At 37.9% G+C, this 1327-nt stretch overlaps 1 pseudogene; it reads right to left on the bottom strand.

The window, feature by feature from the left end:
* Window positions 1-886: 886 nt before the first annotated feature.
* Window positions 887-999, bottom strand: LOC122918973 (annotated as a pseudogene).
* Window positions 1000-1327: the final 328 nt, after the last annotated feature.

Below are 1327 nucleotides of genomic sequence, written 5' to 3'. Positions count from 1 at the left end.
TCAAACTGCTGAAAATGAGGCTTCCTGCTTCTTGTTTGCTGGCTCAAAGTGTTCTCTTTCGAGGTGGTAAGATAAGGACACTCTTGTTGATTGCTGAAGCCAAGAAGCCAAGAAAAGATGGTACTGAAAAGGCAAATACTTATCTGCTGCCTGCAATAGAATGTTTCCAGATACTCCAGAGAATTTAAAAATATTCCTTAAAATCTAAAATAATTTCAGAATTTCCAGCAATTAGTAACAAGTGACAAGGAGGCCAGATTACAGAGAGCTTGAATTGTGTCCTGGGGCTTGACAAATTGAGACCCTGGATTCATAGCAGTCCTCTTTAATCAGTGATTCAAATAAATTGATACATGTCACTAGTCATTTTATCTGCTAATCACACAGGCTGCAGATAAGCTGAGAGATTTGCTGTCAGGTTATTGGGCGAGGGGTGAGGGGTGGAAGTAGCATGTGTAACTTGAGGTCATAAAAATTCATTTATAAGGAAAAACTCCAAATACACAAAATTTTTAGTAGAAAGAGATCTGGGTACTAGATTTAATTTTGTTTCTGTTTTTGTATTTTGTTTTAATTGATTAGCTGAGCAGTCTTAGACCATCACCCAACTTTCTCTGTACCTTGGGATCCTTTTTAGTGTAATGGGTTTAGTCCTGTCTAGTTTACCTACCAAAGCTCTTGTGAGGCTTGAATTTATGAATAGATATGAAAATGCTTTGAAAATTAAAAATGCAATGTAAAGATACTACTAGCTAAAGACTTTCATTACACAGCAAGACCATAACATGGATTGGAAAGTGAATTAAGAGAACACAATTGATTTTCCATATGGACTGTAGTAGTTGACTGGCTATTATGTTTGGGAGCATGTGGGGCAAACTTTCTTTTTTGATGTACATTTACAAAAACTTCTCATAAGAAAATTTGAGCATCTTTTTTTAGCAATAATCGCACCTCGGATAAACCTCATTGGCTACGATACTGCCACTGCGCAAAGCTTGAGCATCTTTTTTTAAAAAAAGATTTTATTTATTTATTTGACAGAGAGAGAGAGAGAAGGAGAAGCAGGTTCCCCACCACCACAGAGTCCGATGCAGGGCTCGATCCCAGGACTCTGAGATCATGACCTAAGCCGAAGGCAGAGGCTTAACCAACTGAGCCACCCAGATGCCCCAACACTGAGCATCTTTGAAAAGGCAGACCTCTAAAATATATACATTATTAAAAAGAAGATAGTCTAGATACAACCTAAATTCATCTTTTTTGTGATCGTGTTTGAATTTGCATGAAGGCATCTGGTTGCTATTTGGGGCAAGGATTGCGACTG

This window comes from Neovison vison, chromosome 10 (genome assembly GCF_020171115.1).
Source record: "Neovison vison isolate M4711 chromosome 10, ASM_NN_V1, whole genome shotgun sequence".
Taxonomy (NCBI): Eukaryota; Metazoa; Chordata; class Mammalia; order Carnivora; family Mustelidae; genus Neogale; species Neogale vison.
This window is presented reverse-complemented; position numbering and strand designations above follow the sequence as displayed.